We start from the raw sequence: 19,571 nt of genomic DNA, 5'->3' as shown, positions 1-19,571 counted from the left end.
CATTATTACAGTCATTTGAGTTGGCAATGTGGAAACAAAGTTTTCTTTTTTAAAGAATTAAGGCTATTATTTGAGTCAAAATAGGAAGATCCTTCATTCAAAATTCAAATTTTTTTTTAAAGAATTAAGACTACTACCACATGAATTAGAGAGAAAAAGGCTCTTCAATAAAGATACGTACCACTTAGGTTCTATTTTCTTATAATAAAAGATATTGTCAGTTAGGTTTTATTTTTTAATACATATCACTTGAATTTAGTAGAATAACGCAATTTTTATAGTAGAATTATAACTTGGCGCCAGTTATTGATATCAAATCTATTATACAAATGATCATTTGAGTTGAGTTGACAATGTGAAAACAAATTTTTTTTGTTTTTTTAATTAAAGCTAGTAATATTCGGGTTAGAATAGTATATAACCATGTCGTAAATTATGAAGAAATTCGCGCAAAATCAAAATGAGCAAAAAATAAAACAATGATTATATGTGTTGTAGTCATATACTTATGTTACATCCAACCCGAGGTAAATATATTTTTATATATATATATTTTTTTTTTAAATGGATGGGGCTTGGAAGGATGCTCCAAATACCCTCTCGCAGGTGGCCGCGCTGAAGCGTCCCTACGAGTCGGACACACTGTGCAGAGCCACGAGTGCGAGTCAATATCTTGAAAAAGACGCTATGACTTCGACTGCGTGACGTGCGTCCGTCGGTCCGTAATTTAGGCAAGAGAATTTAATCTCTTTTGCTAGAGACAGGACCATGCGCGAATCTTAGGATAACGAGAAATGAAAGAGGGAGCAAATAACTAAACGATAAATAATTTAAATTTTACAATGTAATTAATAATTTTAAAACGATTACAGGGTTAGGTAGCTACAAGATCATATCATTATTTTTTGTGTTGAAATATATTTACTGACGATATATTTACAAAAATATAAAACAAGAAGGGTGTTACGTACAGAAATTCGTGTATTCTAAAAATTGACGGATGTATTGTTTGGTTTTCTGTGTATAAATTCTATTAATCTATTAGTTTAATATTTTTAATCTGTTATTAATCTATTTTAAATTTGTATGTTGTTGTCTGTGTGTGGTTGTTTCTGAGAGGAGGTCGGGTTTTCGCTAGTGAGGTCTAGGGGAGGAGGGGAAGGAGTCCGTAGTTCGCAGAACTCGTCCAAGGATTTTTGGGTGCGGAAATCTGGATATATCTGGAGATCATGGCGCTCTGGGAAGAGTACACTGAAATCTGGGGGTGATCCAGGTTCAGCTGGTTTGATCGGGGAATAGGATGGAGGAGATATGTGTAAATAATGGGGTCTCCTGCTGGAACAACTCGTGATTTCTTGATGTGTCAAAACTTCGGATGTCCTAGGCGAAGGATAGTTCCCCGATTGACGAGCTCGCTTGTTCCGACGATAACGGAGCCCTCTTCAGGGCTCGCCTCCGCCTTTGAGCGTCGGAGAGAGTGGATGATGCAGCTTTCACTAAAAAAAATGGATTTGGAATATGAAGGAAATGTCATTAGTCGCGAATCTTAAGGCTATCTCTGAAATATTTCAGAAAACCGAGAGATCCGATAGAGGAGAGAAATTAAAAAGGGAAAGAGAAAATTGTAAGAGAGGAGAGAAAAAGGAAAAGAATAGATTTCCCGAATTACTCGGCAGCCATGAATCTGCTGATCTGCTGAGTGCTCCGCAACGCATAGGGAGCCCGAGAGGTTCGACGGCCCAAGCAAAGAAAGAAAGAGAAAAGAAAAAGAAAAAGGGAGTAGAAGTGTAAGGAGAACGGCAGAAGATAGAAAAGATGTAAGGGAGGAATGAGAAAGTGTAAGGAGAAGAGACCCGAAAACTATTATTAGGGAATTTTTTATGTGTAATTAAACTTACTTTTACTCTGGAGACTTGAGACCTGCGAGATGAAGGCAGTAATGGTGTCGTCAGGAAACTTGATCACTTGTACTTGTTGATTATTTTCGACTGACACCGACTGAATTATTGACAAACTGAATTATCGACAAACTGATAAACTGAAAATGTTCCGACCGTGTGAAAAAAAGGACGTAGCAGAGAGTGTGTGTTCCGTGCCTTTAAGGGCACTATATATATATGATTTCGTTGAGGAAAACATCTGTACACGTGTTGTTTTTCCGCGATTAGGATAATAGGGATTATCCGCTTAGCCAAATTCTTAGTAACCGACTCCCGGAAGAGATCAGTTGCGTAGCCGTCGCGATCGTAACAGAACATGTGTCATCCGTTTATCTGCTTAACTAAATTCTAATAACTGATATCCGAAAGAGAAGAATCGTGCAGTCGTCAAGATGTAACATCGGTGTACTTCCGCGATTAAGATAATAGGGATTATCCGCTTAACCGAATTCTAGAAACCGACCCCCGGAAGAGATTAGTTGCGTAACCGTCGCGATCTAACAGAGTAACAGAACATGTGTCACTCATTTATCCGCTTAATTAAATTCTAATAACAGATACCCGAAAGAGAAGAATCGTGCAGTCGTCACGACGTAACACTTATAACTAAATATATTAAGTAGTCCGCATGGCAACAAGCAAATTACGAAATAAATCTTTCGAAAGACGGAAGTACGGAACTACGGACTACGGAAGTACAAGATCGCAAAAGCTGCGATGAGTCTTTTAAAAGACCGCGGAAACGCGTTGCATGAAATGATTGCGAAAAGTCGATCAGTAAATTCTTTAATCGGACCCAGTCAAACTGTGCGCGATTGATCAATACTGCGCAATCGAACGATGAACTCGATCAGCGTTCTGATCTGGTGTTCATGCAGTTTCGTTTTTAATTGTCTCATAATTTGTCCGATATAGCCCGCATCGCAATTGTTAGTATTTATTTGTAGCAGATCTTGTACACTACATTCCTTTTGAAATGTGCTGGTAGAGCGTCCTTATGAACTCTGATCATGCTTCTTAACTTATTCATACTAAAGAACGTTGAAATCATTAGCAATTTTTCTGAGTTTGATCGCAATTCCCGGAACAAAAGGTAAAGTAAACCGTTTTGTTCCTTGTGATTGCACTGCTGTATTTGGTATGCTTAATCTGTCATCTTGTTTAAATAGAATTTTTAATCTCAAATAAAGATTATCACATCAGATAAATGAGAGGGTAATTGTTCATTAACAAAATAGTGATAACTCAAGATAAATGATAAATTCAAGTTTTTTTAATGATATTTCGAGTGAAATATAATAATAAGAAGACTCTATCGATGATAGCAATAGTGCCTCTTTTTGAGGCGAGAGGATACTGAGAATGAAAATTGAGATACCTCCCTGAATGTAAGTTTATGAAATCAATCAATTTCAATGCTCTTATTAACAACTTTTAAGGTCAAATTGAGAAAATTCAACTCGCTCTCCCCATTTCAGCAGTAAATTGTAATCTAGGGTGGTACGAGTTGAACTCAAAAATCTCATCAATCAATTGGGAAGGAATGACCATTGAGATATCATCGACGTATCTATAAAAAAAATGGTAAATGAACCTTAACACCCTCGAGTACGCTCTTCTTCAAATCTTAATACTATCTTAATACTAATTCAGCTATGATCGATGATAATGGAAAACCCATGGATGTTCCAAAGACTTGTAAATTACATTGTCAAATGTAAAGAAGGTTGAATTTAGGATAAACGAGGCTGCACTCAAAAATTCTTTGAGATGTCGCAATTCTTCAAGATGTCTCCCCGCTTAGCAATACTGTTAATTGATAGATAGGAACATTGGTGAACAAGGAGAACACATCGAAGGAAACAAATATATGATCAGTCAATTTGTTAGATAATATTGTATGTTATTGGCGAGTTTAAAAATATTTTCTATATGAATTGAAGGTTTTGGGATACTTCTTAATAAGAATTTGCCAGATTGTAAAGTGAACTATCAATTGACGAGACAATTATTCGAAGGGAGCATCCATGCTTGTGTATTTTAAGAAGCCCGTAAGCCGTGGAAAAAAATCCCATTGGTACAGTAAAGGTGTTTGTACAGAGTCTTCGATATGTAATTAGAGTTCTTCTAAGTTTTGAGAATATCTCGCAACTTGCTAGTATTTATACACGATATTTATTCTTTGCATTAATTATGTAAATATTACTTTTCAAGTCAGATTCAGAAACCAATATATTTAATATTAAAATTAAATAATAATGATTAAAATATACGTTACTAATTAATTGTTTACAGCCATTAATTAAATTTAATCAGTATTGATAAAAAAGTGAGTTGTAAGGACATAAATAAAAAAATATTAAAAATATTAAAATTCATAATACTTAATACAAGCCAGTACATGTTAACAACCAACGGCTAGCCGGTTTCGTCGTGAGCAGAGTCTTGGTTGCTAAATTTTTATATAAAATAAATTCAATAATTATACCAACTACCACTTAGTTTAGCAGACTTTCAACGTAGTGGTTCTATAATAATTAGATATCAAATAATTTTTGATATTAATTATAATCTCTTTTATTCCCCCTCACAAGAATTATATATTGCGAAATATCACCTCAGCCAGGGATCGCCTGCTTTCCGAATAGGCATCCTATTCATTAGATCACTGAAGCTATGGTAATATTTATTGCAATAATGTTTGCGAATTAGCTAAATTGTCACAAAAATGCTGGGAGCGAAAAAAGGTTCCTATAGTCTATGCCGCGATTCACTTAGTTTATGTCACAGATCTCATTATAACCATCTTGAGTGTCTCCGCACTATTAAAGTTTTTCACGCGTCACATGCGGAACGAAGATCGAGCTGACACAATGACAAGTCTGAGCTGAACACTGTAATAAAACCTTGGAGACGTTGAGAAAATGTTCTCCAAGTGAAAGGAGAGGCGCGAGATTATGATTGCATTTGCCGGCCACGTGAACACCACGTGGTGAGCACGAGCGCAGCGTGATGCTGTATCCTTTCAATGTCCGGCAGCACAATGATCTCGACACTTCAATCCTGATAGTAGAACAGTCTCGATTGTTCACTCACTAAAACGGTGCACGACAGAAAAAACAGAGACAGCCGATTAGTTAAATCATGTGTCGAACGTTTTCTCCGACCATGAAACCGACTATGTTACTAACTGTTGTTTATTAAAATTTATATTTTAATTAAAAAAACTGTCTATTCACCTAAAACAGTTTGTTAAGTTTTAACGACCCGGGCGCGCCAAGATTTGTATATCTATTTGATGCTCTTAGATGCAAAGATATGTACTTGAGCTTTTATTTTTATTTTTTTACGAAGATATAACTGGCGCCAGTAATTGATAATAAAGTTTTAAGAGAATTAAACAAAATAACTGTTATCACTTGGATAAAAGAAAAGTTTATCATTTATTTATTATATTTATCATTTAGGTTTTATTTTTTAAAAGTAGTTAGATATTGAATTTTTGAAATAATGTAACCTTAACTCAGCGGCACTTTTAATATCAAATCTTTATACAAATGGTGCATATTATTAAAGTTGAGTATTATATGTACATACAGGGTGTCCCAAAACTCCCGCATTTGAAGTACACTACATGATTCTTTATGTTAAAAGAAACAACTTTTTTCTTTAACAAATTTGCGTGCAACAAGTAGTTTTTACAGTGGATCAGATTAAAAGTGACGAACGAGCGCGCGTATGTACGCGCGTTCCTCAAGCTGAGGAACGCGGCTTGGTACTTAATCTTTGACGACTTCATGTATTATATTGTTTAAAATATGATAAAAGTTAAAAAAATAAGTATTGTTTTCATTCTTTAACGATTTAATAAAAAAATTATCTGATTTCGTAGCATTATTTCGAAATAAAAATAAATGTAAATAATAAGATGTATGAAATATAGTGTATGAACTGAGCATTCTATTATTTTAATTACTGCACAATTGCATATAACAATAAAAAAATATACTGAATTTAATGAATTATTTAGACACTATTATAAAAAAATCAATTTTTTTACTTTTCGTGATTACGTACTCACGTAATTAATAAGTATTTGTTACATTCAGTATTTTTTTATTGTCATATGCAATTGCACATACGACAATAAAAAAATAATTAAAATAATAGAATGTTCAGTTCATACACTATATAATTTATATTTATTTTTATTTCAAGATAATGTTACGAAATCAGACAATTTTTTTATTAAATCGTTACGTAAAGGATACAAATACTTATTTTTTTAACTTGTATATTTTAAACAATACAGTATATGAAGTTGTCAAAGATTAAGTCCCAGGCCGCGCCGGCCTAAGAAACGCGCGCCGACCCTGACCGCTACGCACATATGCGCGCTCATTCGTCACTTTTAATTTGATTTACTGTAAAAATTACTCATTGCACGCAATTTTACTAAAGGAAAAAGTTGTTTTTTTTAGCATAAAAAATTACGTAGTGTACTCCAAATGCGAGTTTTGGGACATCCTGTATATATAATTTGAATACACATTTAGACACAAGATTATGTAATTTTGTAATATAATACTTGAATTGAAATAGAATAATTCTTGAGTGCGAAGATATGTATCTTTAGTTTTATTTTTATTTTTTAAGAAAATATAATTGGTTCTAATAATTAATAATAAAATTTTTAAAAAGTATATACTGCGCGTATACTTTTGAACACACGACAACATTACACACGACGATATTGCACACACGTATTGTACACATCAAAGGGCAGTAGCCCTTAATTTATCGGCCTGATTTATCCATAGAGTCGATAATGATAAACTCACGCACATTGGAAGGAATATATTAGCGGTAATGTAAAATAATCAGAACAATAATAATAATCACTTTACAATTGTAACGAAGCATTTGTAACACTCCATTATTACGCGCGCTATGCGGCCCGCGCCGTTCGGGGCCGCCCGAACATCCCCGAACACAATCGAACGTCGCACGCGCGCCGCTGATCTGTCATGCGTCAACGGCTGTTCATCAGCTGTTTTACTGCGAACGAATAACATTTTGACACGCCGAAAAATACCCGGCACGACCGGGTATATAAACTCGAAAAATTTGGTAAAAAAGAACCAGTTTCGTCTGATCATCCGACCCGTCCGTTTTCAATATACCAATTGGATCCGAACGACACGAGAGTTTTTTCATTCTGAATACCGAGCGCTCTCAATATTCTCGTTTTCCTTCTCTCCGAAAAGTCGGAGTGTTTTCGGATTTTTCTCCCGACATACGCGTGTCAAACAAAAACACGTATCGCGAAAACGTCTGTGGTTGTCTGGTAATCCATGCGTCTGATCGCTTGGCAACACGCGGGCTCGGTTGCCTGGCAACGTGCTACGTCTCCGATCCACACGCTATTCTACAAGTATACGCGTACACGTTCTATTTCCGACCGCGCTCCGAAATTGAAACTGAAATTATAATCAAACATATGCGAGCGACGTCATGCTTTGAGCGATAACATCTTAGCACACGCTTTGTATAAACTAATTTCTAGAATTCTAAATAAATTGTTTATTTATTTTTATTAATTAAACCCGAACATCTGCAATTCTTTTCTCCGAATCCCCGCATCCGACAAGCATATCCAAACCTCGATCCACGTTCCCGCTTTCGCATCGATTATTCCGAGCAAGCAGGGACGTACCATTACGCAATAAAATGACTAATTAGAGTCAAGATCGCTGGTAACAGTGCGTATTTATTCTTCAGAGAAAAAAATCTTTTCTCTTTATATTATATTATAACATCTTTACCTTGTACGTTTTGGCTCAATTTTCGAACCATTTTCACAGTATAGTAGTCAGTATAAGAGAATAAAAAATATAATGAATTATAATCAGTTATAAGATTAAAAACATGATGTCAAATACAACGTCAATGGATAGACGCAATCTTGCAATGTTGCACATAATAAAGACCAGTCAAAAAGATATCGAAGGAGCTCGCAATGGGCCGGGAGACCATAGGCCGGGAGATCATAGGCCAATCAAGAGACTTATGCGGATCTATATATGAGCCCAAAATGTTACACAATGAGTGAGAAGTATATTATATTATATACTACTTCTTTGTCTTCTGGCGGTGGATCATTCACCATGTGAATGTCTTGTCATAGAGATGTTTGCCACTTAGCGCAATCGGTCACAAAGAAATTTGTAACGACACACGCTAGTGCCGTCGCTATTATCCGTGTAATTCCTCATTATGGGGACTTACTCCCACCACGGAGATTCGTAGAGGGGAAGCCGAAACGGTATAAAAGCCGGCTCAACCGATGGGTTGGCACCAGATCAGTTCCCGTCTCGAGCGAGATCACTCCGGGTGTTCCCGAGCTTCGATCGAGATTTCCTTGCCTTCCTGATTTCCTGCCTAGACCACGGAGAAGGGTGTTACCTCTCTGAAGCCAGAGTGTTACCGGCGTCTTTCCGACTTCCTACTGCGGAGAAGGGTGCTACTTCTTCGAAGCCGGGAGCTCCCAGTGTCGGCAGCGTGCTTGTGCGCGCGTGCGCGACCGCCCTTGCTTGGGGCTTATATATAATGTAAATAGCTAGCTTGTAAGTCTCCCTCTTGCGCCATATAGCGACCGTCTTTCGACCTTCCGTTCAATTCCACCAATCGCTACTCCGCTTCTGCGAACTTTGTATTTCTCGCTATCACTATTCCGCTTCTGCAAGCCTTGTATCTCTCGCTATATCGTTACTCCGCTTCAGCGAGCTTGTGTGTCTCCGCCTATCGTTGTAAATATTATCACCGTTGCGCCCGAATACACACTCGCATACACACACACACACACACACACACACACACACACACACACACACACACACACACACACACACACACACACACATACACTTATTCACACACTGACTCTCTGTATATATGATTAATCATTCAATAAACTTTCTATTTTGATTAATTGCTGTGTTGTTCGTAAGCTCGGATCTCCCTCTTCTCCCGAATCCTGGCACCGGCGAGTTAATCCGCGATGTCGGGAAAGATGCACCGTTACAAATTATCAATTAATAACGGCAATATTAAAAATTTGTTTCGTCTTGCGTAATGAAATTAACAATTGTTTGAAAGACAAAGAGCGGAAGGAGTTTCGGTTTAATCTTTACAAGTTATATGTGGAATTAAGTCAAATTTATAAACAAAACAACCTGTGAGGGTAGGGGAATAAATAGAATATTAAGATAAAGTATGGCTTCTCCCTTCCCGCCTCTCGGACAACAAAAAACAAAGCCAGAGCCCACGGATGACGAAGGCGTTTATAATTTATTTAAGATAGAGACGTATCTATTATATAAAAATTCCGTATCTGTTTGTAAATTGAGATTATTTTGTTGTTGTTTTATACATAACATTTCTATTAAATCTGATATCTTTTTTCTAAAAAGCGTTCTTTATCCAATATTCTTATGTCATCCCAATTGAATTTGTGATTATATTGTAACCTATAGTCTGTGATCACATTTCAAAATTTGATTATCGATTTATTAGGGAAGGGGAAGGTGAATTTAGATTTAGCTTTGAGTAGGCTACGTTGCAAGATCGTTGATTTAATGACACATAGTTCGCGATAATAGTATTGTCTTGAAATTCAGAAAAATAAAAATTATTCGATACGAAGATTCAGTTTGCCGATGGAAGCCATCTATTGTCTATGACTGAAAAACATATATCGGCTGTAATTATCATTAAAATTATTTTTATTTTTCTGCTACGTGCCCTACGAGCAGAGATATTGTTTCGCAAAGTCCGATTTGGAAATTTTTACTTTAAGAAATGCATAGACATAATATACCTAAACCGAGCGTTTGCCTTTATTCGAGGAGTGGGAGTGATGTGTACATAGAAAAGAATATATTCTGTTTTATGCCTTCGTGTTCTCTCTCCCCCCCCTCTCTCTCTCTCTCTCTCTCTCGTTCATGTATGCGTACAAAATATACGCCTCTGCTTATGATCCCCACTTACAGGTGTACGATTTATACGCATATGCGAACGAGAGAGAACGCGAAGGCACAAAACAAAGTATATCCTTTTCTACGTAGCAACCTCCACTCCTCGGTTTAGGTATAATATGTCTATAAAGAACCGTCATTGTCATCGTCGTCGCCTATGTACGGTTGCAATATCTGTTGCGAGATATCATTATTAATCTTATCGATCCAGCGGATCTTCAGACATAAGTCAGGATTACTGTAGGATCTAGCAAATCAATGTTCGTTGGATTCTGCAGTGACCCTAACTTATCGGCCTGATTTATCCGCAGGGTCGATAACTGATAATGTAATAAATATGCGTGCATCGAAACATTAGCAATATCTAATAAACACATTAATTCTTTTTATTTGTTCCATCTTTCTTCTCTCTTTCTCTAACTTAGAAAGAAATGCATAAATTATATTATATCTTCATCATTATATTGTTTGTTTGTATCGATTTTTATGTCTACATAAACATATATTTCGTAACATGTTGTGCTTCGAATTATAAATTCTAAATAATTGGTCGAATATTCTTTTCATACTATTTGCATCATAATTCATGCACTTTTAAATGTTTCTAGATTACTACTAATATGTTCCTTTCGATAAGCACATATTTATCATTATTAATCTTATCGACCTAGCGGATCATTAGACTGATAAGTCAGAGTCACTGTAGGATTTAGCGAATCATTGGCGGGCAGAGTATAATATGTTTCGTATAAAATTGATTAAGGGATAACATCACCTTGACGGTTTCAAAAAATCAATTTTTTTGCACTAAAAGCGTCTTAAAAATAAGATGCTTTTAGTGTAAAATAATCTTAAAAATAAGAAACAATTGATCCTATATGTGAAAGGAATTCTTTTCCCCTCTTTTTGAAGTTTCCTGCGGCGCCTTCGGCGCCTCAAATGAGCGCGCAGCAGGAGCAGATACGTTTGAAGTTCTTTAGATACGTTTTGGAGTTTTTTAGATAATATTTTCAGTTACCTGGCAAGTTGTAAGAAATTTTAAAAAAAATTGACAAGTTGTAAGAAATTTAAAAAAGACAAAGGATTTGGCGGAAAAGGAAAATTAACAAGCTTATTGACGAATTATCCCTCTATTATAGATTAGTTCGTCGAAATAGTGATTCTGTTGAGAAAGTGCGAAATGACACTTGGGCAACGCTATACCATAAAATTTCGATAGACGAAAAGCCACAGCACGACAAATGCTCGAGCGACCCAGATACATGTACTCTTGGCAAAAGACAAAAGCTTGCAATATCTTAAATTTATATACACATAAACCGGTTATGTCTGATGAAGTTTTCAATTAAGCTTTTGTACGAAGATTGTGAGAAGATCCGCGATGGTCTTCTTAATCGCTTAGAAAAATATACGCAGAATAACAATGAAAGCTTTAATGCTATTATTTGATCCATTGCGCCAAAAGCTTATTCCAGCGGAAAAAAGTATTGGATATTGCGTTTTTATTCGTCTGTACTTACAATGATGGGATAGCAGTTTAATGCAAATTATGCAAATATTAGAACTCAAAATAGGCATTAACTGCTGTAATTTTTGCGAGGAGATGGATGAGTAACGCATACAACGGAGCGTTCATTGACGGAAATGGCCAAAGAGGCTCGATCTACGCTTAAATCGTCAAAAAAAGGAGAGGATGAAGAAAATTCTTTTCTTAAAAGACAACTGTATGGGGCAGGAATAGCAGATTAGAGGTAAATTTAAATTTACCGTTTTTATAAACGAAAATAAGTTACTTAAAATTTTAAACGCGTTTTTCTCAAAACGACTTTTTTCCGAACTAGCGGACACATAACTCAAATAAATATTAACCGATTAACTTGAAATTTGGTTTTGCATCTTTAAAAATATATCTCAGGGAACTACGTAGGAATTTTTCGATTAATTAAAAACTTTTCTTTTTATAAACAAAAAAACAAAAAAACTTTTTATAAACAAAAAAAATCATGATTTTTCCCATTAAAATCAAACATTTTTTGAAAAATCTTCATTATTTTCATAAAAATCAAAAGTTCGAAAATTCCCTACGTACTTCCCTAACAAATTTAATAGTTTTCACAAATTTTTTTGTTTTTCTTCTTGCTCAAAATTTGCAGCTGCTACCTGTCCGCTAATACAGCGCGACCTTTCAACTTTGGCGGTATGTTTACAGATTTCTGGGCATTATTAAAAAAATAATAAATGTTTTCATAGACTTTAAAATGTATATAATAAAGAACAAAAAGAAAATAATTGTTTACTCTATTTATTTTTACACGAAAGATCCTCAAATTTTTCATTCGTCAAGGTGGTGTTACCTCTTAATGCATCTCTAAGTACAGTTTGTGTTTCTTATGTCATGATTCTGATTGCCTGATTATTAATAAATACGTATAACGACAGTAAGAAAACGAAAGAATGAGCGAGATAGTATGCTCGTTATTCTTTTTCCGCGCGTCCGATTGGTCAACGATATCGTTGAGTTTCGCGGCGAGTTTGACAGTTGGTGATAATTTGTTTTTGAGTGTAAGTGACTAATGTTTGTGCGCCATACTTTGTTATTTTGCAGGTAGGTTTTAAGAAACAGTATAAATATTGTCATTTTGATATTATCCTTTTACGCATCTATGTTTTTTTCCAGAAATCAAAGCTAGAAATGTTCAAATATGATCTATACAGCTTATTGTGCAACTCTTGATCATATTATGATATACTTGATTAAACAATATATCAAAAAGATATATTCATTATTATTTTTATGATTTGTTTAAAACATATATCAGAAAGATATATTTAATAATTATTAATAAAACTGAATTATTTTTTCAAATGAAATTGTATTAATAAAAATATAAAAAAACGTATTGCACTTGTATTAAAATTACATATATCATACATTTTCAGGATATTCAGAAAAAAATTGTAAAGCAACATCCTGAATAAATATTTAAATAATTATTTAAATAAATATTTTAAATAAATATTAAGTAAATTAAGAAAAAAATATTAGAAAGTACAAACATACATATACGTAGAAGTACAATACAATTATTAGAAAAATACATGCATTTAAAATGACAGTACTCATATTGTTTTTTAGAACTTACCTAGAAGATAACAGATGGCGCATAAACATCACTTAAACCCATATTCATAGTCAGTCTTTATATTTAAAGATAATGTTTTTTAAGATAACATTTCAATCAATAGAATAGCTGTATGAGCTTATTTAAAACGATCTTAAATATAAGAACTTACTATGAATACCGGCCTTTTACACTCCGAAATGAACTATTAGCAATTATCAAACTCGTCGCGAAACATAATGACATCGTCGACCGCCAATCGGACGCGTGGAAAAAGAACAAGTATGCTATTTTGCCCATTCTTTCATTTCTTTCATAATATCATTTGTGTAAAAGATTTAATACCTATCACTGTCGGCAAGTTATAATCTTAAAAAATAATAATACTATAAATATAAAAATAATAATACTACAAATAATAATACTATAATACTATAAAAATTGCGTTATTCTACTAAACTCATGTGATATGTATTAAAAAAATAAAATTTAACTGGCAATATCTTTTATTTTAAGAAAATAGAACTTAAGTGGTACGTATTGTATCGTCTTTGTATCTTTATTGAAGAGTTTTTTTTACTCTAATACACTAATTTATGTAGTAGTAGTCTTCCATCAATTGTTTCCACATTGCTAACTCAAATGGTTGTAATAATATATAAAATTTGTATAAAAGATTGATATTTATATAAAGATTGATATCAATAATTGGCGCCAAGTTACAATCCTATAAATATTGAGCTTCAAGTCCACCTTAGTCAAATTATGTATTTTAAATGTATAAAAGATTTGATATACTACTATTTTAAAAAATTTTAAAAAAATAAAATCCAAGTAGTAGTATCTTTAATTTAAAAATAATAAAAATCAAATTATGTAAATCTTTCTATCCATTTGTTACGTCCGAGATTCTAGAGGGAAGGTAATACCTTCGGTCAGGAGGAGGAGAACTCGGGTGGACGCACGGAACTGTTGTTTCGAACTCTCACAGACCGACGTCGTGGAGTCGATCCGCGAGTCGAACGCGCCCTAAGAGGACAGAAACCGGATCAGCGTCGGTGACATTATAACCCTTACTTGCGCCAGCGCTATCGGTGGTCCGTTTTAGGTCAGAGAACCGAATCTCTTTAACCAAGAATGGACCTCGTGTGATCTTCAGGGAGCCGTGAACAGTTCGGGATCAAGTTTTTTAGTAAATAAATAAAGACGGAATTCAAATTAACTATGATTTAATAAAAAAAAGGAAATACAATATATTAATTCTACGATCCTACAAAGTGGCGCAAATATTATAGTGTACATTTGAATATGGAAGTTCAGCTTACAAAATTTTCATACATAGAATTTCAAATAATAGAAAAATTCGGTACAACCTTACGTTACAACAACTTATATAAATAAAAAAAAATCCGATATCTATATTTCCAATTGTTCTAATTGGGACAAAAAGTTGGTTATTGCGAGCATGTCAACGGGATCGGGACGCAGGTGTGGCGAAGGATTAGGGTGAACGCTACGGAAAGCTTTTACAGGAACAAGGTAGGGAAGAGGGTCACGGAAAATGTACATTGGGATAATATCGTGAACTTGGTGTTTTGAGAGTTGATCTCAAAACTGGTTGTCGGGTTTAAACTTTCTTTTAATGTAAAAAGCTCCCGGTGGTGGATGGGTGGGAGAGCGGGGAAATTGGCGGACGAGATCGTAGAACTTCTCCACGTCGAAGTTCTCTGGAGTGCATTGTTTCTCGAAATCTGCCGCAGAGTGGAGGGCGGTGGCGTATTGTTGTAAAGAGATGTTAGAGAGTCTCGGTTCTATTTCGATTAACCGCTCCGCGAGTTCCTCGGCGTGGCCGGTTTCGCGACGAATCCTTTGTTGAGCTTCTCCCGACGTGTCGCAATGCCCGTTTCGTTTGCTTGTTCGGGATGGCTTTCGTTTGGTTCACTATGTAAATATAAGAGTTAGGAGAGAGAGAGTGTGTGAGGTGAGAGTGGTAAAAGAATTGAGGAATCATGATAGCAGATAAGGCAGCTTCACCGAATCAATCGGTGGCTTGCCAGGTTGGAATGTTGAGGAATCGGGGGAGACAGCTTCACCGAGTCAATCGGCGGCTTGTCAAGTCGGAATGTGGAGAAATCGGGGAAGGCAGCTTCACCGAGTTAATCGGTGGCTTGCCAATTTGGAATGTTGAAGTGTTTTAAGGAAACAATTAAGTCAAGATCGCGAACCAAACAGCCAGTCTATCGCGGGAAAGAGTGATAAAGATGGACTTACTTTTGTGTGTTGTGGCGGGCGCTGGTGATGGACGAGAGGTGTGGTGCCTGGGCTGGATCGTGGATCGAATCACGAAAATGAAAGTATCGCGTACAGATTCTAACTGAGAAAAAAATTGGCGACAACCTCGGATGGTCCCGTCCGTCAAGAGAGCAATGAGAAGAGAGCAATGAGAAGAGAGAAGAGAGAGATCCGCTCCAAGTCGCGGTTTTTAAAGGGTTCCGGAAGGATGGGAATATCTGAGGGCGTGATGGATTTCCGCGTTGGCTTGTCGAATGATAGTTTAGAAAAATTGCGAGTATAGAGGAAGGAGGGGAGCGATGTTCTGTGAATTGTTTTTATGTTTCCGGATTTCTTAGCGAATGATAAGAGATAAGTTATAAATAAATGCAAGATTTATTGTTTAATATGATAATTACAATTTTATATATATATATATATATATTATATTATATTATTCCTATTTAGATGAATATATATATTCATATTTTATATTGTGTATATTATATATATATATATATATATATATATATATATATATACACTTATTCGTGTACTTTTTAGAGACCTGAGTAGCGCCAAATGTTGGAGGCTTTGCTATCTAATGCCTGTTGAAGGAATTAAGTATCCTGCTCGTACTGGATTCCGAGCTTAGTTTTATAAAATCTGAGACATCTCTGCGAGAGAGTTTACTATCCGAGTGTAATTGTTTTCTCGAGCTTTTTAAACTTGAAATAAAGATGTTTCTCAGGAATGAGAATGGTGTTGGAGAGTGTTGCCGCCGCGGTCCGATCTGCATTCATCGAGAGAATAGGACCATCATCTCTCTGGAATACCGGTCGTGGGGATTCGAGAGTATACATGTATATATGTATATGTAGTGTATGTATATATGTGTATCATTGAATTGTTGATGTGTTATTCTAAATACATTATTTGCGATAAATATCATATGCCTCATATGCCTCTGTAGTCGAAAGGATAAAATAGCTGCCCGGTAAGCAGGAGAGCCAGTTTCGATTCCTGGCTGAGGTGATATTTTTCGCAAAATTAATTTCGGATTTTTACGACTGATTCGTGGTCGGGTTCCATCGTGGCACACGCCTTCCCTTATCCTCTTTTTATAAAACTAAGATCACCAAATATAATTATAAAGATAATAAATTGGACTATATAAACTTTGCTATATTGAATTATTGAGAAAATACTGAATTTACTTAGATATACTACAGATATAATGTGAATATACAGAAGACATCTTGAAATATACTGGTGGAGATATTTTAAGCAAGATGATGTCATTATGACGATGATTTAAGGTCATTTTTCGTCATTCGACATCAGTGTACTAAAAAACAACGTAAAATAAACATAACATTTGTATATAAATAAAAAAAATATAAATAAATATATAAATAAGAAAAATATTTAATACAAGTTTTAACAAATAAACAGGTAAATATATACAACAATTTATAAACAATTTTCATAAGAAAAATGATTCTCATTAAACATAATATAAGTTCACTCTATATATGCTCTATATATGTTATCTACCAAATTACCAATTATCTACCAAAATTACATATGCAATCAAGACTTTAAAACTGAGACTATACAACCATAAGTAACATTCATTAATCAGATCTATCATATTTTATGTTAAAATTCTGCATTTACTTATATTATCATTTCAGTAGCATATTTCGTCCCAGCATAGAAGTAAGCAACATCGAGCAAAATCCCAAGTAGAATGGATGATCGTTTTAGAAACATGCGGTGATACAAGATAAAAGAAGTTTCATTATTTTTCCTTATTTTTTTTCATTTTTTCATTTTTTTCATTTATTAAGGAGTGTCACGTATTATAGACTTAATACCTGAGACACTACCGTGTCTCCTGATTTTCAATACTAGCAGTCAATATCGAAACGCAATCGTAATTTTGTCGACCTATTGCTACTTGGGGTATATTGAGGATATACTTCAAGTTAAGTGCATACTATAGATATATTCGGTATATGTCCATAAATTACCAGCGAAAGTTTACGGGATAAAGTAACGCGGACATAGTGAATTACTAATATATATTGATATATCGCATACGTATCTCGAATATCATGCGAATATTGCGATATACTTTTGCGATATCTTACAAACATCATCACGATCTACTATTTTAGGCTACTAGATTTTATTTTTTTAAAATAGTGGTATATCAAACCCTTTATACAATTGAAATACATAATTTAATTTAAGATGGACTTGTAGCTCAATGCTTATAGGACTATAACTTGGCGCCAATTATTGACATCAAATCTTTTGTACAAATTTTATACATTATTACAATCATTTGAGTTGGCAATGTAGAAACAAAATCTTCTTTCTTAAAGAATTAAGGCTAGTATCATTTGGATCAGCATAAAAAGATTCTTCATTGAAAATTCAAATCTTTTTTAAAGAATTAAAACTACTAGCACGTGGGTTAGAGTAAAAAAGACTTTTCAATGAAGATACAAAAATACGTACCATTTAGGTTCTATTTTCTTAAAATAAAAGATATTGCAAGTTAAATTTTATTTCTTAATACATATCACTGAGTTTAGTAGAATAATGCAATTTTAGTAGGATATTTTAGTAGGATTATAACTTAACGCCAGTTATTGATATCAAATCTTGTATACAAATTTCATTTGAGTTGAGTTAGCAATGAGAAAACAAATTTTTTTGTTTTTTAATTAAAGCTAGTACCATTTATATTAAAATAGAAAGATTTTTCAACGAATATAAAGATCACGAAGATACTAGCACTTAGATTTTATTTTTTAATTTGATCACAATTAAAATTGAGTAGATATGGCAATTTCATAATATAATTTTTTTAAAGAATTAAAACTATCACATAGATTAGAGTAAAAAGATTTTTCAATGATGATACAGAGATACATACTACTTAGATTCTATTTCTTTAATGAGATATTAAAATGAGATATATTGTCAGATTTTGTTTTTTAATTTGGTACAACAGTTCCTTTTTTTAAGTGTCCACTATATTTAACACCTTTTTTTTACTTTTTTTTTAAGTTTTATAAACCACATTTTGTTCGCCAATACTGGAAGAGAATCTTTGTGGACTCTGACCATTTTCCTCAGCTTGTTCATACTAAAAAATGCAATCTTTGCTTTCAATTCTATAGGATGGAACGGATGTATTATCCTGGCGGAGCGCGGCCGGGATTGAACCCGGGCCTTTCGCATGGCAAGTTTGACATATTACCATTCTACCAATGACTCCGGTTTTTTTCGGCGGTATTCGGTCGATCTCGGAGATTGCTCTCGCTGAGTCAGGATCTTTTCTCGCATTCTTCGCTCGGCGCGTTCAGTTGACTTCGGCTCGCAACGTGGGACGCGTCCCACGCAAATAATACGCGACCGTCTCGTAATTAGTTTCACAAGCTTAATTGATTAAAGATTAAAATGGCGCAAAGCGCCTTTGTCCGATCGTCAATCAGCGGATCCCTTGGCGGCGGATGGACGGCCGCGGAACGGTGCATAAAAATATGCACCGTTGCATCATCTCCCTCCTGTAAAAGTCTGAATTTTGAGGCGATTATTTGTCATTATTTTAGAGCTGGCGGCATCGAGGGCGCGGTCAGTTCGGTCGAATCTGATAACATATCGGTTGTCGTCATGCTGTGCTTTCCATTTTCGGCTGATGTGCGCCGCAAAATTTGGCACGTCGATTATCACGCCGAGCGCAATTTCGATGGGGATCGGCGATGGTGGTGCGGGTCCCATCACCCGCACTGGTCGTAATGTCGACCGTGATTCCTCCGATGCGGTCGACATTATATCATGCTCGTGGTTGTAGCGGCAATGATATGGCCATCAGCCATCCCAGTTTTCGTCGTTGGGTTGAGTCGGATCTTTGGACGCTGGTATCGACACGGGAAGGTAATGCGGATTGTTGCTCCGACGGAGCGGTCGCCGTAAAAACGACGGAGTCGTCATTAAAACGGCGGATTGTGTTTTTGGCGGCGCTTCACCTGGCTTTCTTTTGGCAGACGGCAAGAGTGGTTTATTCCCACGGTTATCCATGGCTGGCCTCATCGGGTCGTAGCCGATCGATGTAACATCGCTTAGCAACTCGTCGAGCTCTCGAAGAATGTCTTCATTCTGCATGATCCTGACGTGATCTGAGC

The 19,571-nt window shown here is 35.2% G+C and overlaps 1 protein-coding gene across 11 annotated transcripts in view; it reads left to right on the top strand.

Moving 5' to 3' along the window:
- LOC105423461 (extracellular serine/threonine protein CG31145) overlaps nucleotides 1-19,571 on the top strand; it is a 450,620-nt gene that overhangs the window by 115,762 nt on the left and 315,287 nt on the right. The window lies entirely within an intron of this gene.

Source organism: Pogonomyrmex barbatus, unplaced genomic scaffold, assembly GCF_055798465.1.
Source record: "Pogonomyrmex barbatus isolate J1 unplaced genomic scaffold, ASM5579846v1 scaffold4, whole genome shotgun sequence".
NCBI lineage: Eukaryota > Metazoa > Arthropoda > Insecta > Hymenoptera > Formicidae > Pogonomyrmex > Pogonomyrmex barbatus.
The sequence above is the reverse complement of the archived record's forward strand: the minus strand, read 5'-3'. Positions and strand labels throughout refer to the sequence as shown.